The sequence below is a fragment of the Crocodylus siamensis genome, chromosome 5 (assembly GCF_052110815.1).
Source record: "Crocodylus siamensis isolate JL-2025a chromosome 5, ASM5211081v1, whole genome shotgun sequence".
Classification (NCBI taxonomy): Eukaryota; Metazoa; Chordata; order Crocodylia; family Crocodylidae; genus Crocodylus; species Crocodylus siamensis.
Window position 1 is genome coordinate 79,576,502 of NC_143399.1, and position 27,647 is coordinate 79,604,148.

The 27,647-nt window shown below is 43.1% G+C and overlaps 1 long non-coding RNA gene across 5 annotated transcripts in view; it reads right to left on the reverse strand.

Moving 5' to 3' along the window:
- The window catches only part of LOC149864333 (uncharacterized), a 59,290-nt gene extending 35,606 nt beyond the window's left edge, over positions 1 to 23,684 (reverse strand). For 2 of the 5 annotated variants that reach the window (XR_016442620.1, XR_016442619.1), the window contains exons 1-3: positions 22,688 to 23,684; positions 14,837 to 14,952; positions 1,054 to 1,112 (exon numbers count right to left, since the gene is read on the reverse strand). This is a non-coding gene — a long non-coding RNA (uncharacterized LOC149864333). Of the gene's footprint in view, positions 1 to 261; positions 390 to 1,053; positions 1,113 to 14,836; positions 14,953 to 22,687 lie in introns of all 5 variants that reach the window. The other 3 variants (XR_016442621.1, XR_016442622.1, XR_016442623.1) reach the window with 3 other exon arrangements.
- Between the last annotated feature and the right edge of the window lie 3,963 nt (positions 23,685 to 27,647).

Sequence of the window (27,647 nt, forward strand, 5' to 3'; positions counted from 1 at the left end):
TCATCCCAAATAGTTTGCTTATATGGTGTGTCTTTCAAACCTTCCAAGAGCATCATCACTCATTCAAGAAATCACTGTTATGGACTGAAAGATGATGCTAGTTTAAGACCTGTAGGCTTGAGAGAGGAAGAAAATAATAGGGCCAACCCTTTTCAGCTTTATGTGCTTAAGTGCTACTTATGCAGCCAAATGTAGCTACACATGTGAGATTTTTGGCACTTATGCAGATGGAAATAGGATTGAAAACCTGCATAACTATACCTGCTTTCCTGAACACACTGGGAAGAGATCCTCTATGGCCACGTATGGTTTGTGAAGGATAGGCATATAATTGGACGTTCCCAAATTCTGCTTCCACTGCTTTTTCTATCTTCTGCATTTAATGCTCACTGGATAAAATGGATAGACAGCAGTGGATAGTTTCTGTCCCATTAGGGCTGGGGTCCTCATCCACCCAAGACAGTATCCATCTCACTGATCTGCATTCCCTGTGGTTTGTTCTCTCTCTCCTAGGCCTACATTTCATCCTCTGTTGGTGCCCCAGTGGTTGTTTGAAAAATATGGCTGGAAAGTACTTTGGACAATGTCTAGCCTGTGGCCTGGTGGGTTAAAGCACATTGTGGTAGGAGAGACAGATTCAGACACCCTCTGGGTGACAGGGACCTAGAAAACTGCATTTCCCAGTCCCCTAACTTATTGGGCTAAAAGGTGGGAAGAAACCTACTGTGGTAGTGAGAAGTCAGCTGCCACTCAAAACAGACAAATCAGAAATGCAGGAGAATCTCCAACACAGGGATGAGCCAGCACATCCAATACCAACACCATGGAAAGAAACCCCTGCATCAGCACCGGCATGTTTGTCAGTACATGCTGGTTCCAATTGGCTGGACACCAAAATAAAAGCTACCCAGAACATGAACAAGGGGAGACCAGAAGTGGAAGCCCAGAATTGTACAGAACAACATCCAGACATAAGTTGCCCCAGGAGGGGCGAATGATAGGAGCTGAGGCTGCATCCCATGGATAGAGACTCGGAGGAGTCTGTTAACTTACCTGGAAAAAAATCTCACTGAAGCTCTGGAGCAGCGAGTGGTCTCCAAGTGGCAAGGATCCTGCGGAGGAAGGGAAAAAAAAATGTCAACCTATGAGTGAAGGGGGACAGTGAGAGACTGGTGTTTTTTCACCCCTAATCTCTTTACTGGGAAGGACTGTGAATGGTCAATGTGAAAGCCTGTTAAAGACTTAACTGAAGAAGCTGATTAAAGACAAAGTAATAATACTGCAAGAATTTGGTTTTTGCGGGGAACTATGTTTTGCCTTCTAGAGTTATGGGAGTGGCCTTGGACCTTTTTAAAAACCACTACAGTAAGGCAGTGACACCTTACTTTCCTGATTGGAGACCTTTAACATCAGGTCAGCACCAGGAGGGGTGTAGGGGAGGCAAAGCCCCAGGATACATCGCTTTAGCAGACAAAGTGCCAATGCCAGGAGATAAGACTTTCCTCCATTGGCAATGCATAGGGGTGCATGTGCACCCCCTGAAATGGTCCATACACCCCCCTTCCCCCCAGGATGGGCCAGAACTGCTGGTGGAGTATGTGGGCAGTTGCCATTTGCCACCCCCCTCCCCCCTGCTGCTGACAGCATCTGTGGGAGGTCACCCCACAGGTGGCAAATTGCCACTTGCCACTCCCCCCACCACCACCAACACTGCTGCAGCGGCCTAAAGGCAGCCCCCATTCAGCCCCACCCTCGCTGCCAACATCACTGTGGCTGCCTGCAGGCAGTCTCTGCTCACCACTGCCACACCACCACCACCACCACTGCAGGCAGTCACCATGCTCCCCCCAGCCTTGAGAGGCACAAAGTGTTCGTGCCTTCTTCCCATTCTTTATAACTAAAAACATCAAGATGTGGCAGACAAGAGCATCAGGCACTATAACACTAGAGTCAGCAGACCAAACTGTCCACCCGTAGGGGTAAGAAAGGAAGGAATCATGCCAAAAGGAGCAGACACCCAGATAGAGAGTGGCACGGATGTCTACACCTCCTTATACTTCAAACAGTTGCTAGTTGTAGCTTTTCTCCAGCGAAATTCTTGGTAACTTGCATGGTTTTGCACATACCTAAGAAATCCTACTCTGCATATACAGCCACAGTGGATCATTCCAGGTTTCACATTATCCTAATATGTAAAAAAGGGAAAAACTGCTAGTGCAGTCTGAAATCCAGGGTTGTATTTTGGCATTCAGCACATGTTTAAACTTCAGGTTTGTGCTTAAGTCCCATTTAGTTGAAAACAAAATTAACAGGTGAATCATTTCAGTGCTTTGCTGTATTGAAGCATAGGAAATACTGTCAGTTACACTGGAGTCTATCTGTAGTAACTGCATTGGGCCCTATCCATACCAGGCTTTCACCTGTAGAAATCCAACCACAGGACCTCTGGTGGCCAAGAGTTTCCTAGGACAGGAGTGTGTATGTGGCAGTAACAGGAGGCACATAAAATTGTTCTTCCTGGGAGTGAAACAACCTGGCACAGGATGGAAAGGCTTTTGTGGATCAACCCTCCCCTACTGCACAAATAGAAGCAGTTTGTGGATCTTTGGGTTAATGCCTGCAAAACAACTGGCACAAGGAATACAAGTTGTGGTCTGCTTCCAATCGATTTTATTAATTTCTGTGGAGTTCCCAGTTTCCAGTGAAGTCTAATTGCACAGGGACTATAGGAATGGAGGAGGAGATTAAACTGAATGAGAGAGTTTGAGAGATGCATGACTAAGGCTCTGTACTTACCAATGCAGGTTTGTGATGCCTAAGCATGTCTCAATCTTCTCCACCTCCCAATCCCTTTATCATTCACTTGATTTATTCTAAAATACCTTTAGGCATCTCATAAGGCTTTAAACATATTTAAGAATGTTCCTTAATTATTTCATTACAGGAGGGTGGTGAGATGCTATGCATACCTGTACTTGAACAACAGCACTTTGTAAACAGAAGTTGAAATACTCTTCCATTTAAGTCAATGGCAAACCTCTCATTGATTTCAGTAGGACTATCATTTCACTAAGAGCCTATGTTTTGTTGATTCATAATACAGAGATCACAGAATCCGCTCCAGCAGTGAATTATGAAAACTCCCTATATGGGCGTTCTTAGTCTCAAGCTATAGATTGCTGTGTAGCTTGAGACTAAGATAAACAAGTCTTATCAATTAGCACTGCTGTAGCTACATTAACTAAAAAAATAAGAATTGCCCAAAAAACCCCACAAAACAATATTCTATATTTTATTAAACTCAGCACAAATTTTATTAAATACTAAATATGATCATCTTAACACCTGGAGGTTTCACAAGTAATTCTAGTGAAATGCATTTAGAATGTTAGGGTAGTGTCCCACATTCACTTTAACACTTACTAAATCCAATTAAAACTCAAGCAGATACACCTTTAAGCATTTAGCACATGTTAAGTGCCCTCCTGGCATGTTGAAGGTGTTCCCTTTCAGGCAAGGGTTGTCCCCTAACACAAGGGTTGTCAACCAGGGGTACTTCTAGTTTTGACAATCCCCCCCTCCATCATCGAGCAGCTGGGGGACTCCCTGCTTCTCGACCACCTGCCGGGGTGCACCAACAAAAAGGCTGAAAACCCCTGCCCCAATGCATTCAAGTTTTAATACTTCACTACATTCCAATGATTTGCAACTGTTGCAAGTTAACATGTGACAAGGCCCTTAGTGTCATTTGCCTTAATACTTACTTAAGCCTTCAAAGTACTTTAATACCAAGTACACCCCTTAATACCAAATGTTCTCTCATAGAGTACAATATTCAGCAACCAAATAAAAGGCAGATGATAACGATTTATTTGTAGTGCTTTAGCACCACACAGTAATTAACCTGTAATTTATTTTGATTGACAGCTAGACAAGATTATGAACAATTTAACACAAGAACTGAATCTTGTTTGTGTAGGGCCAGCACCAAGTATACTGTAATTGCTTCCATAGTACAAACAAAGTAGTAAGAAATCATACAAATCTAAAAATATTTATTGTAGTGTGGAAAATGCTCGGTAAAAAAAATGAGTCATCCATTTACTATGCAAGTCAAGAAAACACACGGTCACCCAGTGTTCTGCGAGAGGGATTGGTTTACACATGGTCTCCCACTGACTCAAAACATAGACTCCAGTACACACCAAAATCTTCTACTAGGGTGGATAGATCCCTAGTTTGAGGAAGAGCATCTGGGGGAAATGTAATGGTTCATAAAATGAGATGGCATCTTACATAGCAGTGCCTCATCCCATACAAGGCTTTAAAGGGAAGGACGGGGATATTAAATTTTGAACTGACATTCGATAGGAAACCAGTAGTGAGTGCTCTTAGACTGCTTGCAGACAGTGGGGACCTAAAAAACAGTACTCTAAAACTCTGTGCACTCCAACATTGAGCCGAGCACATGTCCAGAAAAAGCATTGCAGTTGTCGGACCCAGCTCACCTAACATCTGTATAGATCGGGTGCTTTAGTGGGGCTTTTTGGCACTTCTGTCTAATAGCTGATTGAACCAGCTTTAGATAAAAGAACTAAAAAGCCCCACTGAAGCACCCAATCTGTACAGACACTGCAGAGCCAAGTTGAACTAACACGCTGCTGATTCCAGTAAAGCAGTGTGTATGGGTTGGGTTTTTTTTAGGGCTGTCAAACAATTTAAAAATTTGATTATGATTAGTTGTATTATTAAAAAATAGGTCACAATTAAATGGCAATTTTAATTGCACAGCTAAAAAGTCAAAATTATGTGCAGAAAAGCTCAAAGTTATACAAAATTATGCAGGTACTTTATAGGGTGGGGATGGGGTGCATTTGTGAGGGTGCAATTAGTCAAGGTGTGGGGGGCTGTGGCACTGTGTGGGGGGAGAGGGGGTTGGGTTTGGAGCCTGGGGAGGGGTGTTCCCACATAACCTGGCAAAATATGGGTCAGGAATGAGATGCAGCAGCAGGATTGGGAGGGAGGGGGCTATGGCTTGGGAGTGAGTGAGAGGCAGGCAGACACACAAACCCACCAGCAGGTAAGTGTGTTGGGGGGAGTAAGGCAGGGGTTGAGGTTGAACGGGGTCTCAGGGCCAGGGTGGGTCATGGGACAGAGCTGCGGGCAGCTCATGCAGAAGGGGTGGGGGAGAAGGGGCACTCCCACTGCTGTGCACACCCCTGGGGAGGCAGGGGGTATATGTGCCCCCTGGATGTGTGTGCAGGGTGGGGGCCAGCTGCTGCTGCACTTTGCACACTGCTGCCATTGTCCCAGAGGCCACGTGATGCCACGCTGTGCCTCCCGCCACTGGGCAGACAGGCTACACAATGCATCCAGCATGCAGTTTCTGAAGGAAACGCAACAGGACATAGTGGAAGCCCACCTCCACCCAGCACACAAAACCAGAGCACATGTACCCCCCATGCCTCCCCCAGTGTGCAACAACAGTAGCCCCAGAAAGGAGGCAGTAGATAGTGTGGAAATTAAAAGCTTTACAAAAAAGCTAGGAACCTACAGCTGTATTATTCAGTTTAAGATCAAAGCAAAAAACAAACATAACTTATTTGAAGTGTGCATTTATTTGCTGTATCATATTAAGGTAGAAAACCACTACAAACTAGGCAAAAATATTCCAAGTAAGTTTCATTTGTCCTGTAATTGTTAGAAATAAGTGTACATCTTTTTTACATTACTGAAGAGCCTGAAACACATCAAGAGACAAGAGCAGATGCCATGATTAACAGCTAGGTCAGTAAGTTCAACATAGGTAGCAAAGTCTAGGTATGTATTGAGCTAAGGATACAGGCCTCCTTTATAAAAAAAAAAATAGAGGAGTTGACCTATCAGTTACTCCTGCAGACCAAAACCAGGCATTTACACAGTGAAAGGAAGAAAGAATCAATGGCAAATATATCATTAAAAAGAAATCTGAAGAAAAAACAACCTGCAGAAACACTAGGCCATTTCTAAGATGACACCATATGTCCAACACCAAGCACCAATCTTGTGCTCATATATATACACAATGGCATAGATTCTGAGTTCAGTGATGCTATCTACAGTCTAAAGATACATTGTAATAATTTATTCCTGCATTAAAATTCCATCTATAACATTAGGATCGTTTTACTCCTAGGTTTCATGAATGTGTGACATTAATAGTTTTTTTGTTTGGTTTTGTTTTTTGTTTTGTTGTTGGTTTGTTTGTTTGCTGATGGGGGGGGGAGGGGGGTTGGTTGGTTGTTTTTACCATAGGGAGATGTAAACATTTCAGATGCTTCTTGCACCTCTGAATGGAGAAACTGTTTTAGTGAAATTTTCCTAAGACACCCACCACCACAACTTCCCTGTCCTGCAAGACCGTTTCAGGCTGGACATAAGGAAGAATTTCTTTACTGTCCGAGCCCCCAAGGTCTGGAACAGTCTGCCAGCGGAGGTGGTTCAAGCACCTACATTGAACACCTTCAAGAGTAAATTGGATGCTTATCTTGCTGGGATCCTATGACCCCAGCTGACTTCCTGCCCTTTGGGCAGGGGGCTGGACTCGATGATCTCCCGAGGTCCCTTCCAGCCCTAATGTCTATGAAATCTATGAAGGGAGAGGGGAAGAGCTGGAGAAAGCACACTGATCTGCAGCTCTATCTTACTCTTCCAGTCCAAGAGGTTTGAGGAACAGCCCCATATCCAAAAAGCTAAGAGCTCTGGAGAAATTATCTTTTATGGTCAGCATGAGATTGTTTCATCAGTATGACAGAGCAAGTTCCTTCTACAGCATGTGATATCTGTAGATCCCACCATGAAAGCTGAAAATTCCCAGGAACACTATGGCAGGCCTGGGACATCCAGATGGAAACCCCAGACACCAGCTCTACCTCCCAGCAGTCACAATAAAAGAAAGACTCTTGGGGGACTCATCACTAACAGTGATCTTCAGAGCTTCATTAGGATAGGACAACAAGATTTCCTTTGATCTACTCTTTCACCCACTACTTCACTGCAGAAATTCTGCCTAAAACAGGGTTAGGTATGCAGGTTGTAGCCATATTGGTCTAGAGGCAAAAGGAATCAGAACTCATGGCAGAGGCGGTATCTTTTATTAGACCAACTAAAGTTTTGCAACAAAGATATCACCTCTATCACGAGTTCTGATTCCCTAGAACAGGGTTAGTAACCTATGGCCTGTGGGCCAGATTCAACCCATAAGAAGACTGGATCCCACCTGCAGCAGCTTAGGGAATCAGCAGCATGCTCCAGCCACAGTGGCAAGGGAGAGTCTCCCCCACAGTCCTATTGCCTGCTGCAATCAATTCAAGTTGTTCTCTCTGCTGTAGCAGAGGCAGCATCTTCCCAGTGCCTGACATTTTCCATCTATTCCCTTCACAGCCTCTGCTGATTCCCACGGCCATGAGTTACAGGGCAACCCCACTGCAGGGCCTGGGTTGCAAGCCTCAGTCTGCAGTGTCAAAAAAGTGCCAATGCCTGACCTAGAACTTTTAGTCCTCTTTGCCTGGCTTCTTGCTGCTGCTTTTAAGGAAAGCAAAATACAGACAATCATGTCAGTCCCTTACTCTTGCATAATCAATCCTCAACTAATGTTTTGCCAATTTAAAAGGTGGATATAAACTGCCAATTTTATCACTCTTCCAAGCCTGCCACCTTGAGAAGTATCCCCTCCTCCCCAAGCTGATTCACCTGGATTATTAAATTCAAGAGAGGCAAACAGATTTCAGATTTTTCTCAACAGGATCCTTCATGAAGGTTGTGGATTGAATGCTATTGCAATTCAATCCGTTTTGCACACTTCGCTCAGCTGCAGTAACATAGACAGCCTATACACATGCTCAGGGACTGGGGGTTTAATTAGAGCAATTTCCAGACAGCCACTTGAATTAAAACAGCTTGCCCTCAGGTGTTAAGCCCCCATGCATTTCCAAATGGCCACAGGACTAACTAAATCTCATTTAACGAATTTTAGATGAAACACCCTCATGGGATTAATACATGCGACAGTGAAGCAATGCTGGAGCATTCCAATTAATCTGCTCTGTGTTTGATTAATTAAGTCTGGACCAATGCATTCTAATTAGAATGTGAGCAAGAATGTCTATAGCAACCCATAAGTTCTCAGGATGCAATTCTACCCAAAGACAATCAGCTAGGCCTGTCCAGTATTGTTCCTTATGCAATTTTACAGGGACCCAATTGCCTTGTTTAAGTTTGTGTAAGATTCAAGCTATAAGCCAATGGTTTAAAGAAAAAAAAGAAAGGGTGGGAGGGGCTTAAGATCTTCAAAATTTGACATCTCTCAGAGCCTCAGATCATTTAAACAGGGCAACTTGAAATGAAAATTTACCTCTAAACTTGGCAGCAGCTGCTGACCCCTAAAAGCAGCTGAACTGGACACACACTATCCTCCGACAAGGGAACTGCCTTATAGCCAAGCAGAATTAATTCTAGATACGTTACAGAAATTTTGTATTGCTTTCTGTCAGTTAACTCCCTTATGGGTAGGATGTAATATGCTCAATTTCAGTGGAGCATTGTCAAGTATATGTTTACTTTTCTCTATATAAATAGCATCATAAAGAATTTCGTTACAATTTTGTCTGAAGCCTCCCATTATCTCACATGGTTTCTACTGTCACACTATCTGTACAAACCATTCTCAGCACTATAATACTTGGGCTTATGGAAGGTTATTCATTTTAAAAATAGTTAAAGTATCTTATCAATTTACTTTTCTTTCCTCTCCCAACATCGTTTTATTATTTATTTATTGGTAAATTGTTGAAGAGTTAAATAATATTTTCATTTGTCCCAAAGGCTACAATATTCTTGGCTGCTTTGATGGATTTCACAAACAAGTTCCAGAGTCCCCATCCTACCCTCCAAGAGATGCAATACTTTCAACTAATATTAACTAATGCAGGTTTTGCTGAACATGTTTATATAACTTTCCTCAAAGAAAATTATTGTCTATGCAGTTTAGTATGACATATTACCAAAAACAATAACCCTTTAGAAGAGTCTGGGGCCAGTCTTCTTGAAAAAAAAGAAGAGGCCTCTGGAACAACAGTTTCTGCACATTCCAAGTTGAAGCAAGTTTACACATTACTGCAGTTAAAGACATTAAAATATTTCTTGTAAAATAATCTAGTCCCAGATGTGCCTGATAAACTGAACATTACAAGTAGCCTGCTAGAAATTAAGAATCTTGTTAAAGTCTTAAAGGAGCTTGTTTGCTTCCTTTTCTGAGTCACTCATTACAAAATGAAGGCCAGAAATAAAACCAATTTACAGGCATCAAAAGAACTGAGAAAACTTCTAAATTTCTGCATTCTACTGTGAATGCAGAAAAAAGTAAACTATTTACTTTGAACATTTTATTAAGCTTCTATTCAGGATGTTCTATTCAAAGTAAGAGGTTACTGTATCCCAGTTGCTAATTACAATTTTTGAATTGGGGGGGGGGAACATTATGGATAGAACAAAAATATGTACATAGGTAGCTTTATCTTAGGCTTGGTATACACACTTTTTTTTTAAACCAATATAATTACTCCTTTAGGGACATTATCTTTTAACCAAAATAGCAATGAGTCTAGCATTGGATGCAATTTGTTATTAATGTGCCTTATATTAATTAATATGGGTTAGTCCCCTTCCCAATTCTAGTATAGTCAAAATACAGCCAGTTTATAGACAGGCCCTAAATGATTGTTGCTTAAAAAGTAGAAATACCCTCTAGGTTCCCCTTCCAGCCCTGAACAACTTAAAGTTATCTACTCCAGGAAGATCTGTTAAGCCCTGTGAGCATTAATTTATAACCACTTTATAAAACAGTGCAAAATTGTCACTGATTACATGGGCTCCAGAGACAACACCACGTAGACCCATACAAAATATGCACCATCCATTTTGCCTCCTTGCTCTGGAACATGGAAAAACCTCGAGTTACTCAACTATTTACTACTGCTACCTTGACTCTGAAACAGAGGGGCACACGAGCAAAAGAGTGAGCAAAAGAGCAGGAAGGAAAGGGAAACTTGTTGCATAACTGTAAGACAGAAGGTCAGAGACTACCCATGGTCCATCATGTGGATACTCTATACACTAAGCAATGTAAAATTAAAAATTCTTGGAATTTCAGGTGTTAAGTTGACCCTGACCCTTTGGCCCCTGTTGTCTGTCCACCCAAACTTGGCCCCCTGTGCCTGCCCCTGTCCCACTGCTTTAGGTCCCCTTCATCCCAAATCCCACCCCCACACTCCCACCTCTGTTCCCTACCTGTCCTACCCTATCCCTTTGCTAGAGCTCCAGCAGGCTCCAACTTCACAGCAGCCCAGGGCACAGGGCAGAGTCCAGGCCAAAGAGCAGAGGCTACCGGGGACAGGGGAGGCTAGGTGGGGAAGCGGGCAGCAGCAGTAGATCCAGCCATGAGTTAAGGCTAGACCTAAAACTATAGAAGCTGCATGCTCCCCCCACCACCTCATACATAGTTCCAAGACAAGGGGCTTTCCTCCCCACCCTCTTCCACATTAAATGATGGAAAAAACCTTGTCTTGCAATGTGATAAATATGGTGTGTAAATTTGCCAAAGCCATTGCTATCCCATTAACCAAAAAGTTTGTTTGGTTTTATTTAAAACAGGTTGTGTAATAACGCAAAAGGTCTTCATCCTTGTAACACTAAACTAGTACATTATCCTTCAGAAAAATATAGAAGGGGGCAAAGGTTTCATTCAAACTATTTACAGAGATGCTACAAATATCCTGAACTCCAGTCAATAGCAACAACCAGCTTCCTGGTATCCTTGCAACCTGTGTCCTTTCCTCCAAGGTCTATGCACATTGCTACGTATTCAAGTAGAAGTGTACAGATATCTGTCAAATGAGCTTGCAAACTGGTGGATTTAATGCTGAAATATTTCACATCTTAAATGTCTCCTATTCCTTTAGTATTTTGGGCAAAGACAATTTAAAAAAATCATGTACATAGATAGCAATGTGCTTAAATGTCAACAATTTTTAATGTTCTGTACTTCTTAACTATGCCTCATGTATAATATATACAAAATGCTAAAGAATAGCTTCTCTGCTTACAAAAATGCCAATTATTATTAAAATTAGTGTATTATGGACTACATCCAAACTTTCCTGAAATCAAGGATTGGTCTCTCTCTATACATGGTGGAACTGAAATAGCAGAACATTAACATTGGCTCTGATGCACAATAATTTATTTTTATCTTAGATTTAGTAAAACACAACAATGAACATGCATAAAAGAAACTTCATACTGTCAGGTGCTAAAACATGGGTCATCACTTGATGAAAGTGAGCATCTTTCTTCAGTTGGCTCAGAGTGACTTTGGAATCGCACAAAGGCATTTGACTTCTATTAAGTTTTTGAATCCCAAAAACCTCTTAAAAGGTACAGTGCCCCATTCAAGTATCGCCTGAAATCAAGAGGTGCTACATAAACACATTCCTCTATTAAAGAAATCTGCAGTGTTCAAGGGAGAAAAGAAAGAAACTGCCTGAATCTAAACTCCTTTGTTGTTTCCACTAATATTAGAAAAGGATTCTGATTTAACTTGTCATCCGGTGAAGATGCAATGATTTTTTCTAGCTCATTATAACCATGAATTATTACAAGATCTCATTCAACTCAAGACCGTCATAATTGAAATGAACACGTATGAAATTCCACTTGAGAAGCTTGGTTTAGATTACGTCACAGACTTAACTGACTAGCAGTTTCTCTTGTTCATTATTTTTCTTTCTTTTTGAATTGTTACTCAACAGCATATAATCATGCTCCTTAGAGTACTACTTACTCAGCAGATTTATGCTTTGTGTAGTGTAATTAGATTGCAATTTGATCACTTCAGTGATCACATTTTTGTTGTATTTACCCAGTGAGATCCATAGAGTCAATGCAACTAAGCCTTGTGCAACACAATTGTTCATACAAATTCAGTTTACTTACATCTGCGTAACTCCCACTAAAGAATTGCACAGGTATCACTGAGACTGTAACTGGGAAACAATGAGACTGCATAGCTGTCAAGTGCAGGTTGGCCAGCCTACTCTTTTATGATGACTGAAGCAATGAAAGGATTAACACACTCTGCTTCTTAGAGCTCAAGTTTGAATCTAGGGCTAGCAGTTACAGCCATCGCCTTTTTTTTTTCCTCCCTCCTAGAAGCTGAACACACTTGATATAGAAATCAAGAACCAGTAAGCATAACATCTCATGATGCCATTTCTTATAGACATGTTTGTACCCAAAGGCTTGAGCAATTTCCCCCAATTATACAGTTAGTTCAATAAAAGATAATCACCAAACACCTCTTGCTTTTTTTTTGCAGACATTTTTTCAAAGATAAAAATCTTTCCCTTATCTAGTATCTACAGGCACTAGAAAACAGCACATTAGACTAATATACCACACAGTAATTGCTGCACATGTGTAGACAGTGATGCTTTACTATGCATAAGATTAGTCTACTGCGCAGTAAAGTGTCTTGTGTAGATGCACCCACTCAGACCTATTGCATCAGAAGCATGCCCAAGGCTGTAAGCAAAACTAGACATCAGAGAATCCACACACACACTTTGCTGTAAGAAAATACAGCTACCAAAGGAAGTCAGAAATGTCACATTTGAGCACCTCCCTCTTCAGAGTTAATACTTTGAAGAGCATATAGAAATTAGAGGAGGAAAATTAAAAACCAGGAAGGAAAACAGATAAGAAGCTGTGTATGTAGGTAAGGATGCACCCAAAAAGGCTGAAATAAGCAACTGAAAATGTCATGCAATGGGTTAGTGAAAATAGTAATTATTTTAATCCAAGATTTAAAAGAGCTAAATGCAAGTTACGTGGTATTCTATAGTAGATCTACCAAGACCACAGGTAGTCGAATCAACTGCTTATATAAAAGAGATACTTAACATGGTCCTGATATAAAGCAGGAGTTAAGGTTAAGCTAGCAATATAGTGATACCACTCCCATCAAAATGGTATGTAAGCACCTCCCAGTATCATCATTCTTATTTCTCAGAATGATTTTGTGTCTAGGTATACCTTGAGAAAGGTCTGTTTTCTATGCACTTGAGCCTCCTACATTTTGTCCAAAGTTTTAGTTCCACCAAGATACAGCTGCATTCAGAAGGCATTGCTAGAGAGCTCAGACAGGTAGACCAATTCCCATGAACAGCATAATATATTAAGACTGAAACCTTAAATGAACTCTAGTTTCAATGAGAAACCAGGAAAAAGAACAAAGCACAAGTGAAAGTTCAGTGACATGGTGCTGGGGGCTTTATTCCTAGTTATAAAAGGTAGCAGTGATCAAATCTGAAACCCAAAAATTCATGGAACATCATCTGTATTCAAAAGGATGAAACAGGGAGATCTCATGACCAGTCACTGATACCACTGAAGCCATTTAGACATCCAGTAGCAACGAGAAGTCAAAAAGAACCCTCAATGATCCAGACCAAATCTAGCCATCTGAAGGAAGATGCTACCGTGATAGAAGACACAATCTTTTAAAGGTGCTTCCCTCCTCCTGCCAGCATCATCATGCTGTTCAATTCCCCAGCTCTCTGATCATTCCCCCAGCTCTTCCTGGGGGGTGCAGCCCCACATCTGCATGCAGGGTTTCAGCAGGCTGCTGCCAGCTGGGGAAATAGCCCAGAGCCACCACCATCACCAGCTGGCAGCGGCAGCCTGCTGTCATCCCACATCACCTGGGGGCCCATACACACCAGGAAGAGATGAGGAACCAAACTGGGAGAATGTTCAGGGACCTGAACATTCCCTCAGCCCCTGTTCAATCCCCCAGGGAGCTGGAGCAGCTCCACATGTCAGCCAGAGCCCGGCACTGCTTAGCCCCAGCTCCCAGGCAGCACGAGATGTCCTGCTGAGCCACGCTGCTGCCACACCATGGGGCAGCTGCTGCACATGTGCCAGGTGGGGGGCGGGGGGGAAGGAGGCAGGTAATCCCCACTGCATGGGGGGGGGGGGGGAGTGGCTCTGCCATGAGTGCCCAAAGGCCCCAATAGCTGTTCCTTCAGCCAGTGAGTGCAGAGCTTTTTTCCTTTTTAAGTGCCAGGATTAGGTTGGGGCCAGGCAGAGGATGGAACCAGGCAGAGCAGCCATGGGGGCTTCTCCTGCAGCTCCCCCCACCTGAGGAGAGGTAGGTACAGCTGAAGGAGCCACGGGAGAACCTGCAGCCACTTGGCTGTACCTGCCTCTTCCCCACCAATCTGAATCACTGAATCTCTCCGAATCAGCACCAAATCTTCCAAAGCTGATTCAGCCATATTGATTCAGGACACTGATCCAAATCTCCTAATTGAATATCTGTCAAATTAGCCAAATCCAAATCAAATATTTCCCTATTCACACGGGCCTAATGACAAGGACCAGGAAAAAAAGTAAGTCATAACATGAGGATTTAAGAATATTTTTTGGGACCCAAGGCCAACAACAGAAGAGAAACAAGTTTTCCTTCTCCTAAAGCAGGACTGCCCAACTCCTAAGCAGCCAGGAGACTCATGTTGTGCCAGCTGCAGCAGTGGGGTCCACATTAGTGCAAGCTACAGGCCCCCGGACCACATCCTCCACCCCACTGCACCATCAAGCAGCTGTTGAATTCTGTACACAGACAAGGGCTCCCTCCCTCCGCATCACACAAGCAATATTAATCCCACTGCTGCACTACACAGGCAATCTGTCAGATAACCCTGTCCTAAATCATGCACTTAGATGAAGCAATTGATACTACCATTTTTACCGTACAAAACAGGATGAGATAATAAGATGTATGGTTCTTGTAGCCAGAGTGTTCAAGATATATTAGACAAAGTCATCAAGCAGCAGACTCCAGAGGAAAGAGAGACACTGAAACAGAATTAAAAAAACAAAATGAAACAAACATTTGTAAGTTTCTTTCCTGTACTTAAACTTTTTGCCCAAGACAGTTTCAACTAATGGTATTCTTTGAAAAAGACATAGATGGCTGAACAATAGAACAACCCATCTAAGGGATATGTTCATTTCAAAATGTGATTTATTCACAACCAACTGATTTTATTCATCCACATCTACAAAAACAGGTATTCCATTTCTCTATACCTTCCCTGTAGAGGGTAATTAATTCCTCAGTTTATATGGCTGAGACAAACAAATTACCATCAGTTCCTGCATCCATGCTGTTAGACTTAAACAGAAAACTAATGTTTTTTTAATGCAACAAAAATTAATGCCGTCACAAATACAGTAAAAGCTGCCTTAACTGGCACCTTACAAGCCAGCATGCTCTATTAACCAGCATGGCAGCTTGTAAGGTAAAAGTGTAACCGGAAGTGCCCACCATGGCCCCCACGGCCCAGGCCAAAACAGCCTGTGCTGCCGAGCCCCCTTGGCCTGGGCATAGCAGGCTGCGCAGGGCCCACCACCCTGTCCCTCAGGGCCTGTGGGAGAGGCAGTGATGCAGCAGGATGCAGCAGAAGAAGCAGCGGCCTAAATCAGGCCTCTCAATTAACTGACTTATTTTGTTATCTGGCACCCCCCATTCCCCATGGGTGCCGGATAACAAAGCTTTTGCTGGTATATTGATATTTTTATGAATAACTTGGCCTTCAAGCTTAAAGGCAACTTGGCAAGCTATTTTCTCCTGCACCCCTTTCCATGGTTCCAGCATCTGGACTAAAATGTGCCTGGCCAAACTTAATCATGCCTCCCAACTGGGTAACTACCACATCATACAAGTTATGAATTTGTCCCAATTTAGTGTTTATGTGAACTCACTGAACAAAGTTTTACTTGCAACAAGCTTAATTTCTATCTATTGTTCTCATTAATACAATTCTAAAACACAGTACCAATAATAGCAGGAGTAGCTGTGACAACACTTTTCAAATGTATAGCACCAATTTAGACACTGAAATATTGATTTAGAATATTTCTTTAAATATTGGACTGACATTTTAAAGTACAGAAAAACAGGACTCAATTAAGGTGTCACACAGATCAACATTAAATTTAGAACGGGCGGAAAAAAAAAAAAAGTCTAGTTTCCCTCCCCTTTTTAAAACTTCTCTTGCACACATGCACAAAATGCCCATAACCTCCAATCTGGCTCCAGGCCTGTGAAGGACTTGCCCTGAGAGTAACTGCAATGTATATTTTATTTATACCATTTCAAAACCAAACATAAGCTATAGAAACAAACAGGATTTATTGAACAAGTATGCTGCTGATCTGTACACAGGGAATGGGAAGGAAGAGACAGATGAGAAACAAAAATGTATTTAAAGGGTTACACTCTTAAACAGATTCACATCCTACATTTTAAGCAGCCCCACATTCATTTTGTATTTTCATTCTTGTTTTTATCATTTTTTTTTTCTTTTCTGCATGCAAAGCATAAAAACTAAGGTGGCACCTTCTTTCATGCCAAGCATGTTGAAAACTTGGTACAGGAGTCTAATGAAACAGAGACCGATCAGAATACAGAACTGTGCACTTCCAAGGAATCCAAGCTATAATAAAGGTACAATATTTAATCTGATCATTCTCTAGTTTTATAGACACTGCCATGTCCAAGTTCAACACTTTAAAAAAAAATTATGCACAGGATCTCAGTTTGTCTCTCTCAGTACCCCAGGTAAAGAGGGTTTTTTTCCTTAGTTAATTGCAGGAAATCTAGATTGAAGAAGTGGGTTTTACATTTCATTTTGAAGGCTGAGAGATTTACAGTAATTCTGATGTGTTCCAGGAAATGAGTCTCACGGTTGTGGGCTAACTGAAGAAAAAGCTTTCACCAGCATTCACTCCTCCTAGCCTACAATTCTACTGCCCTAGCCAAATGCAAAAGTAGTCACAATTGTGGTGACTTGCTCCCTCAGGCCATGTTAAAGACCAAACCCAAAGTCTTGAATTTTCCTGGGTATTCTACAGGGAGGCAATGCAATGAACAGTTTCAGGGTGATGTGCTTTCAGCCCACCATGTTCTAAATAAACAAATTGCACCATCTGAACCAGGTGTGCAATTTCATGTACTTTGACTGGCAACTAAAAGCTGTCAGCCAATCGGACTAGGAGGCTGACAGTGACTCTCACCCAGGGTGTAGCAAGTTTCGCTTAAGGATGATGCTCAATATTAGCACTGTTAGGTGCACAAACACACATGCTTCACACAGCACCCAAAAACTTCAAATAACAAGAGTCTGTACTGTCAAAAAATGTTCTGACCTGTTGTGGTCTGATGTTTCTGCAACAAACGAATTGCCTAGCTAAGAACTATCATATTCTGAAAGATGCCTTGAATCTAAAAAGGCCGAGAACCACTGCTGTACAGTTATCAGGAAATGGCCTTCCAACTTTTTCACAAATAAACTACACGGAAGCAATAAGAGAAATGTGCAAATATAAATCTGCACAATTATGCATCAACCACCCAGAAATCCTTACGCATGCTTGAATGCTCCTTTTAGCCAAATATTTAATATTAACAATTATTTTTAATACCTTAATTGGGATGGCTTTCAGAAAGAGAAATGCAAAATTTATCTACTTATCTACATAAAACTGCATAGCTGTGTGTGTGCATGCAACTGCCGTCTTTGTGCACATACAATCATGTGCATCATTTCTAAGGCTGCTCTTAATATTGTTGTTTTTACAAAAAAAAAAAAATGCATTATTTCACACAACTAGAAGTAGCACCTGCTTCCCTCAAGTTGCAAAGTTCAGAGCTCCAGGATCTCCGTCCCAACCTCTCTGTTTTTTCATTTCCCTTGCATCCATCCCACCTTTGAACTTCCCAGCCACAATGATTTTTCCATGCTGTTACTTAAAAATTTTTCTCCAATAAGACAAAATTCACCTTGATTTATTAGTCTGTAGCTACAGTTTCAAAATCTACCTCTAGTTACTCCACTCCAATTCCACGACTCCCACCTTACGTAATTTCAATACCAAGGCCTCTCCCTCCCCTGATGCCCTGAACCTCATCATGACCACAAATTAAACTCTCATCAACCCTCCACTTTCTCTCTCAATCTATTTCTGCAGATAACCAAATAAACAGCTAAATTAAAGGCATTGTCCAACCATGCCTCATTGGTTATTCCTTCTTTCATTATTTTCTCAACAAAGATTCTCTCAAGACTAGCAGGAAAGCATAAGTAGTGCAGTACTACACATTTAAGTGTCAAAAAATCTGAAATGGAAAAATGTCAAACTTCTCAAAGAACAATAGCTGCAATAAAAGATATGGAGCAAGGGGCACATCTACATGTGCGCTTTAATGTGTAGTAGTCCATTTTACTAAGCATTAAAGCATCAAGTAAAAAAAAAAATCATGCTAATGTGTAGTAAAATGGGCTACTGCACATTAAGCACCTCTTTAAAAACATGCACATTCGTTACTGCATATGAAGGCAACTTAACACACATCTTTAGTACAGCACAGCACTTTTACACATGCTTCAGGAGTGTGGGGGGGCAGGGGAAGAGAGAAAATGCTAATTAAAGCACTGTAGCAACTCCTGTGTCAGCCCCCAGGCTTCAAAATGGCAGCGGGGGCACCTAAACTAAAAGTTTATTCGACAAGCTTTAGTTCAAGCACCCCGCCATCATTTTGAAGTGTAGGGATGCCAATACATGAGATGCAAAGGCTGGCTGGCATGCAGGACTTACCATGCTCCAGCAGAATCTATCAATCCTGTTCTGATGCACTATAATTATAGCATGTCAAAGCAGCCTCCCAGCACATCTATATGCAACCTCACACTGGCGGTACTAAATGAAATGTGCATTAGGACACTTTTTCTAATGCACATGTAGACACACCCAGGTAGTATACACACTATCAAATCCTGTTTCTGTCCAGCCCACTCCAATTAGACAAAGCAGGATTACTGTGAGGCTAGTAAGCCATCCTCCCCCAAAGAGACAAAGAACATATGCTCTCTCTCCTAGCTGATTTACTTTCTGGAAAGAGCTGGGGGCAAATGTAGTCTCCTTCCTAATAAGAGACCTTCTCCATCTTCCAAAGAAAGGAAAAGCAAGGAAGTCACCTCCTTGCAGAAGAGAACTTTGACCAGGGGGTACACAACCCCCAGCATGGTTGCCAAAGGATGGCATACAAAGACATTTTGTTTGGCACATGCATTGCAAGGAATGGGCTGGTGCTGCCCTGCCACAAGTATCAGGCCTCTCATGATCCCCGCACCATCCGCCCCTGGCACACCAACATCTTACAAACTGAGGTTGCAGGTATGTCACTCTGCCCAAAAATGTTGCTGACCCCTGCCTTAAACAAAATTCTCACAGAAGAACCTGCCAGCCACAAAGGCTGCATCTTATTTCATTCCACAAGCATGCACATTTAATATTTTTCAGCATAACTGAACTCAATTTTATTAGTACAAAACAAGAACAATTTTTTTTTTTTTTAAGTTTCCTTAATGGACTATTTATCTGAGTAGACAAAAGAACATCACAACAGAAGAGGACACAATGCTATATAATTAACTCTGATTCTGTTATCACACACCAGAACAAAGTGTGTGTGGCAGGACAACACAGAGAGAACACAGAACTTTCAGCTCCATTCATCATTGAATGTTAACAGTGAACAATATGAAGTCAATAGTAGGAAAGTACATAACAAAAAGCAAAAGTCATCAAAAAATGCTCAAAAGGGACTGAAGTCAGGAAAAGAAAAAATAAAGATGCTTTAAACATTAATCAGCAGCTGTAGGTTTTCAACAGCACTTCTTCCACAGCAGGAAGAGCTTGTCAGGTTCATTTTTTATTACAACGCTAAAGAGCTGATATGAAGTAGCTCCCGATTCCATCTTTAACAAAAACTAGCAAAACAACTAGCCAAAGGGTAAAATCTGCAGAGAGAAAAGTCCAGAATGGGCTTGTTGTGGAAGGGAAGAGGAAAAAAATGGAGGCTGGAAACTCGGATGGTATTAGGGATATGAGATATTAGGGAGAAAAGAACAGAAGGCCCAAAAGCAATTCTAAAGAGTAAACCCACGATCTAGTTAGAGTTGACAAATAACATTAAATCTAAAAGCACATGTTAATGTGGTTTGTTATGTCATCAGAATCCTTCCATGGAGTTACAGCTTCTCTATTTCTCAAAAGAAAGGATACAATGATGGATAATATCCAATACAGGATGATTTCAGACATACAACTTTGGTGAAGTGTACTATTATGTCCTGAAGAAAATCTAAGTGCCATAACTGGCTGGCACCATAGCAATTCAAGCACCAATTCAGATTGTGTGCAACAAATGTAATTCCCCTCTCAAGCTCATTGTTCTAGAATACAGATAATGATGCATTGAAAAAGAACAAATCACTGAAACAAAACTATATACAAAATAACCCTGATTGCACAAACATCCACTAAAAGAGTAAGCAGACAAGAAGTCATTCTGGTCCTTTTCTTAATCAAAAGCATCTGGGCAAGCTGATTCTTAGGATCCAATTGTGACCTGCCATAGAGATTTAAGGTCAGATTAAATTCACCATCAAGGTTACACTAATGTAACTACAATCAGAATGTAAGCCTTTACAAAGGGATGTAGTCCAAAAAAGATGCACATTACATTTGCAAGAACTAAACAGTTTTTACCAACTCAAGTGTTGTGAGAGATTTTTAGATTCATCTTTAAATATTATTACAAAAGTACTTTTATTACGAGTTACTTATTTGATATCATGAGGTAATTCAGGCCCCCATGCCTCAGTATGCTGCTTCAACAGTGCATAGAGCTGCAAGGGTCCGAAGGCATATTCAGGAGCAGCAGAGCGCCAATGTAAGTAGACTGGCCAGCCCCCAACCATATTATTCTGACACTGCAACACCATGAATCTGGACTACAGCACATACCCTATAAGCTACTCTTCTGTGCAGGAGACACAATTAATTATCTCCAAAATTTCACTTTGTTTAGCTATCTTGTCAGCTATTTAAACAAAGGGAGTCAAACTCACCTAGGTCCCCCAGCTGTATCCCAACCAGGAGGCTGTTTACAGATGCAGACCATGGGAAGTTTTGCAGGCCATACCTGAACCCAGCACTGGTGGGGCAAGTGGTGATGGCAACAGCACAGATGTTAACTTAGGCATTGCTCACCCCACACCCAAATTCCCAGCCCCTCTAGGACCCCACAGGGTGGCTGAAGTGATTCTGTATGCCCAATCTGGCCTGTGGGTCAGTTGTCTTGACACCCCAATTTAAACAACAGTCACAACATGCTGCAAGGGCAATAGATAACGCTTGTGGTTACTGTTTGCAATTCCAACCTTTTGTTTCATTTAAGAAGATTCTTTGGTATCATTAAAAAAATTCTCTTAATCAATTCAGCAATTCACAACCCATCCACTGGATGGATTTGACACTTGTTTTAAGTATCTTAAAATCCCTCTCTTATGTACAGGTCTTCCCCAAAATATCATGAACAGAAATATTTTTTAAAAACCTTAGTAGAGTTAAGGAAAGCCTTTTAGTAGAGCAATGCAATAGGTCATGACCTAAGGTTCCATGACAGCTGGAAAAGGAAGATCACTTAGCACAGGGGAAAGAAGCCCAAGGCTTTGGTCTACATTAGACTCTTTTGTTCCATCTCTCTCAATTACATGGTGGTTGGAACAGTGCAAGTGCTAAGTGCAGGCCGGGGTCAAAGCACTGCCAGCAGCTCTGCCCTTTACCTTCACAGAGATAAAAACACTTAGGTTTGTTTAATACTAGTGTCCTGAAGATAGTCTTGGGGCACTACTATCCACTATAATGGTGGAAAATTTAGGGGGGAAAGTCTAGCATAGACACTGATATAGCTCATTTCACCTGGTTTCAAAGAGACACATAAATATTGCCTACAACAGGACTTGAAACCAAGGAAAATACAAACCTGAACGATGAAATAGCTATAGAATGAGCATTTATCCTTTTGGAGGAACACAGGTCTTGCAGAAGACAAAGGTTTCCCTGGAGAACCTGAGTCAATAGTGCCTTCATGACTGAGAGGCTAAGCTGGTGTCTGTGACTAGTTACAGGGTACTAAGCACATCTACAACTGGAAGGAGTATTTTTCCCCAAATAAAATAACTATCAGCTTAAGGAAATGCTTCAATACATGTAAGGGACTAAATACATTTTTCTCCTATTTCCATTATAATCACAGAAAGGAGACCTGCTGACCTATTTTTGAAAACAGAGTAGGTACAACATGAAAGCAAGCATTAAGTGGCCACTTGCTGCAATACCTGTAGTTCTGGTACAGTAAAAAGCAATTAAATTTAGTCAAAAAGGTATAAATCTACACTGCCTTTTGCTTTAATATGGCTTCATATGTATGAAGCTATAACATGCAATCAGTTCAAACTTTCTAATTTCATTTAAAGCAAATTATTCTAATGCCACAGCTCATTGATTCAGTAAAACCCCTTTGACATTTTCATAGCTCAAAGATAAGCTTAGTAAAAAAAAGCCAAAAAACCCACACAAATCCTGATGCTGTGCTGTGACCATGTTCCATGTTCAATAAAAAAATTAGACAAGCGCCAAATAGCATCAAACACCAGGACAAAAGCAGAGTAGAACATACCTGTAGACCAGCTATGTTTATACAATGTTTAGATCCCCAGGATTTAGCCATGATTATTACTACTAAAACCTGTTTTTTAGCTGTACTGTTCTTGCTGTACTAGGAACAAGAGACTCCATGGAAGAAGACACTTTCTGCTAAAAGTAACAGCTCATCTAAGTTCATCCCAAATATAGAGCTGGTCCAACAAAGGATGTCAGTCGCCCTAAGAAACCTTGCCTTGTGACATCGAGAGCAGCACAGCAGAGCACCCATTAACCAAAACAGAAATGTGCCTTTTCCCCAAGGAACTTAAAAATCAAAATGAAGCAGAAAAAATAAAAAGTAAGTTGGCTGCCTATATGCTGAAATAACAAACCAGCCAGGGAACACAGCGTGCAGAACGTGCTTTACTAACATGTCATGTGCGCAGTCCTTTGCACAACTGCTGTGTAAGGCACAAGGCCTCACAGCAACAGCACAGGACCTGGATCCAGTTCCAGTTTTGCCAGAACGTTTCCTATCCAACCACGGCCTCCTGCCCCTTGACAGGCGGCTCCACCTCGTGAGCTGTCAGCAGCACAGCAGCCACCCTGGGCCGGTGCCCCTGCCCTCCGGGCTCTCCCCCTCCCGCTGCTGCGACCGTTGCCATTCCTGTGGAAATAAACCCCGGAAAAAAGCTCCTCTCCACAGACGCCCCCACTGCCAGGGGCAGGGCTGCAAGGGCAGCGCAGGAGGCCGTCGACGGCAGCCCCCTGCCCAGACCAGCACAGCAGAAGCTAGCACCAGTCTGTCTGACGGCCCCGCTCGTCAGACAGCACACTGCTGCGCGGGAAGCGGGAGCTCCCTCTGGCCCGGGGGGGACACGGACGCACACAGGCCCAAGGCCCCCAAGCGCGTCTGAAACAGGCGGCGGGACGAGGCCCCGCTGCACCCGGCCGGCCGGCCGCCCGCATCCCCTGGGGAAGCACGCGGCTGGTGTCACCATGGCGACCGACCGGCGCGCACAGCCGACCGCCCAGCTTCCCCCAGCCGCTGGCCGCCGGCACCGGAAGCCTATTTATAGCTTGGCCGGATACGTGTTTGCGTCACGGAGAGCCCCGCCCCGGTGCGTCAGCGCGCGGGGACGTAATGGGAACGTGACACGCACGGCGTGCTCTATTCATAGCCGGCGGGGAGAGAGCCGGCTCGGAGGCGGGGCTGGGGGTAGCGGCGTGGCTAGGGCGCGAGGGCAACCCCGGGCTTCGGCGTGACTGCGCGGCTGCTCTGGCATGTGATGGGACCGCCTGCGCCTTGGGACGGCAGTGGATTTGCTGCTTCTAATAGCTTTAAACATCAGCTGCAGTGTGAGAGGCCCTCCCACCTAACATGCGCGCGCGCGCGCACACACACACACGTGCAAGGGCCGTGGAGGAGGTTGTGAGAGGCGCGATGGTCACGGGGCTCCAGGGTTGGTGACTAAAGTGCAGGCTTCCCCACCACCACCACCCCACGAGTGACTTCACACGTGGGGGAAGCCTGCCTGTCATCCTGCAGGGTGATGGGTCAAGTGAGCGGAAGCTGTTGCTCACCAGATCGCTTGGAGGAGGCACCTGCTGAGAGTAGGGGATGGTTTTAAACCTAAACGGAGAAAGGACATTTGTTACGTAATGCTTAGTGAAACTTGTGGAATTCATTGCCACAGGCAGTGGTGAAGGCAGAGAGCATAGCCAGGCTCAGAAAGGGCCTGGATACACTTCTAGATGGTAGGTCTCTTAATGGCTACTGAACAGAATGGTTGGAAATGTTTCCTCTGGCATCTCTAAATCTATAATGGTGGATGCCAGGGAGGATATCAAATAGGAGATGGATCACTAGAGATACCTGAGTCAATGCTTTTCTTCTGGAGCAGGGGTGGCCAGAGTTACTCACCCTGGGAGCTGCATCCAATCCAACAGAAAGTTTGGGGGGGGGGTGGGGAGAGAGGGTTGCTGAGTGACTGGGAGTGGAGGTGACCACCCCCTCCCTGCACTGCTAGGCCACTCCAGCTTTCTCTATGGGGAGCATGCCGTGGGTGAAGTAACCTGGTGCCTGAACCGGCAGTCTTGGAGGGAGAGAAGGAGGGTGGGGGAAGCCTGTGGGGAAAGCCAGGGCAGCGGAAGTTGCCAGGCTGCTCTGTCCCCTGGAGCCACCTTGGAGAGAACTGAGCAGGGCTTCAGCCAATTTCCAGAGAGCCACAAGTACTGTGCCAGCAAGCCACATGTGGCTTGTGAGCTGTAGTCTGGCAACTTATGCTCTATAGCAACCATTTGTTCCACTGTCAGAGACAGACTACTGCGCTAGATGGGCTACTGGTTTGGCCCAGTATGACACTTCTTATGTTCTTAACCTCTGTGCAGGGCAAAGTCTCTCTGATTCCTATATGGACCCAGAGCCAGCTTTGAGGAAAATGGTGCCCTGAACAAACTTGTATTTCTGTGCCTTCCCCCAGCACTCCCCTCAAGTCAGCGGTGCTGCTGAAGGCAGGTGCAGGGCACAGTCCAGCAGGGAGGCAGAGCAGCATGGTGCACAATGCAGGTAGGCACCGCTGCTGCCAACCATGCTGCCCAACCTGGCTTCTGAGCAGCAGCTGGAGGCAGGGGGTGGGATGGGTTGGGCACCGCTCCTCCTGCCTGGAGCAGGGATTGATGGGGCGGGGAGAGCAATGCTGTGAGCACGGGCTATTCACGTGTACGCATGTGCATGGTACTCGTTCCCGTTGACCACGGTACCCTGGGCATTCACCCACCCCTAAGGCTGGCTGTGTAGACTCCTGACATCAACCTTTGGGAAGCTCCCTGTTTATATATGCATCTCAAGGGCTCGGTGATTGTCAGTGGTAGACTGGAGCTCTGGGAGGCAATGACGGCTGGTTTCTGTTCTCATTTCTATACCAGTGGTCTGTTAGCCCTATGGTTGGTGTGTTTGATATGGCTGTATTTTAAGTAGCCTTTGAGAAGTGGGGAAGGCAGTGCTGTAACTACCAGTAGTACACCTAGTTCTCTCAAGGAACTCTGCACCCTTACATCTAAGTGCTCAGCTTTGAAACTTTAAGAAAATGGTCCCTCTTGGAGGCTCCCTCTGGCCAGCAGAGTAGTGACCTAGGAAACACCTCCAAGTGACACCAACCTTTAGCTCCTTCCTGGGGTAATTCCTTTCCAGGCTGTTAGTCTGGGGAGTTGCTGCCACCTGTTCCTCAGTCTCTGCTTCTATCACGTGGTTTATCAGCTGTGTGGCTGCTATTTGGGCAGGACTCCAAGCCCACAGTCACTGTCACAGGCCCTACTTGCACCACTTCCAAAAATCCTCTGATACCTAAGAATCACCAGCCTTTGGGTGTCCCTCATGTCAGCACAAGACAGCAACAGGCTGGCATAGGCCCCACACGGTATCTCTGTCTGGCAGCTAAGTAGGGCTGCCACTATTTGGCTGATTCAAGCTCCAGGAATGAAGGGGCTTATCAACATTTCCAATTTGGGAAAAGGCTATCTTCAGACCCAAACTGGGCTTATCTTCTCTCATGTAGCATAATGAGATCATTGTAAAGTATTGTCATACATCCACAATGAAAACTTCAATACAAATATTTTTAAATGTTTTCTGGTAAAACAGACTCCTTTCCTAGGAAGTGACACAGTCAATGTTTAGTCCTGCTTTCTCCTGTCTTTTATGAATGGCACCCCAGCTCATGATGATTTATAGTGCTTTTATTATCTGCTAGGAGGTGCAGTGGCTAAGTGGCTAAGGGGTTTTGCTATAGCTTCAGAAGCACAAGTTTGAGCCCTGAACACCTGTTGAAAGCTGTTCCTAGTCAGTCCAGATGTAAATGTTACCTGGTTAATCAAGGCTAGGCAGGCAGGTGGCTAGATGTGAGCCAGTGACACATAAGCCATATGACTATGGAGAACGGTGTTCCTTAGCCACACCACCCAGTGAGTCATCTTTGACCTATATTGAATCAGCCCTTAGTTGCCCAAGGAAGGGTACTAGATGAGTTTGTAGAGTCAGGTCCTGGCTAGTCTAGCTTCACTGTTATTGGTAGCTGAGTTATGTAACATAGTATCAGTGTTGCTGGCTCAAGGCTTCAGATACCATGTCAGGCCCTAAAATCAAGGATCTAAAATAAATTTTAAAATATACAGTACATTTTGGATATGTGTTATTTGCTTTCTGAGCCTTTTTTACTTGATTAATGTTTTTCAGTTTTTCTGTGCATCCAAATGTATTTAAAATAAAAACTCAAAATCATACCTATCTCTTGATTCAGCATTTAGAGCTATAAGAAAAATGCCAATCATAGTGAATCTCATAAAACTTCAAGAGAAATCTCTCAATAATTATCTTCTCTATTCACTTCATATATTGAAAAAAATCAAAAAGCTAATTTTTCAAGGTTTTTTAAAGCTCCTTATTAACATTAAAGAGCCAGGAAGAGGAGGAACAGGTATATTTTATGCCTTCATCCTAACAATTTGTTCAGGATTGTTTTACTACAGTGGAAAATAAATTATTGTTGTCTTTTTAAATGTATTGTGTCCCATATAAAAATGGGCTAAGATGTTTCATCACCACAGGTCTAAAACTAGATTAATGATACTGCTGTTAGCAGTGTTAATTGTTGAGACTGACTTCTGCATTTCTTCCACAGTTCTCAAAATAACTCACAAGAACCATTCATTCTTCAAAGCCAGATGGAATACAGTGTATCTTACATTTTGAATGCACTAAAGGAAGCACAAGCAGACACCTCCCTCTCTACCAGCCTAGTATCAATATGTTACTCATGTGTCCTTCTGAGCCCAGGGCATTTGAACCAATAAACTGTTTAGTTCAAGAGAGGACACCTGCAACTGCAAGCAAAAGTACAGAGCTATAGTCATTTATATATTTTAAGGGATCTATCTTCAGTAAAATCTTTATAGGAAATGTAAAACCAAAAAGACAAAAAAAATGCGTGCCCGTT